The following is a 269-nucleotide window of genomic DNA, read 5'->3' as shown; positions in this document are numbered from 1 at the left end:
GTTGATGTACAGTGATGATCAATAGTTTAATGTTCTAGTGTTGATGTACAGTGATGATCCATAGTTTAATGTTCCAGTGTTGATGTTCAGCGATGATCATAGTTTAATGTTCTAGTGTTGATGTTCAGTGATGATCAATAGTTTAATGTTCTAGTGTTGATGTTCAGCGATGATCAATAGTTTAATGTTCTAGTGTTGATGTTCAGTGATGATCAATAGTTCAATGTTCTAGTGTTGATGTTCAGTGATGATCAATAGTTTAATGTTCT

General features: G+C 32.7%; 1 protein-coding gene across 1 annotated transcript in view; it reads right to left on the bottom strand.

The window, feature by feature from the left end:
• Positions 1-269, bottom strand: part of LOC116400370 (mitogen-activated protein kinase kinase kinase kinase 3-like) — a gene marked incomplete at its 5' end in the record, with an annotated part of 23986 nt that overhangs the window by 22571 nt on the left and 1146 nt on the right. The window lies entirely within an intron of this gene.

The sequence above is a fragment of the Anarrhichthys ocellatus genome, unplaced genomic scaffold (assembly GCF_004355925.1).
Source record: "Anarrhichthys ocellatus isolate YVR2014 unplaced genomic scaffold, GSC_Weel_1.0 scaffold165, whole genome shotgun sequence".
Lineage (NCBI taxonomy): Eukaryota > Metazoa > Chordata > Actinopteri > Perciformes > Anarhichadidae > Anarrhichthys > Anarrhichthys ocellatus.
Note: the sequence above shows the minus strand (reverse complement) of the source record. Positions and strands in the feature narration are given on the sequence as shown.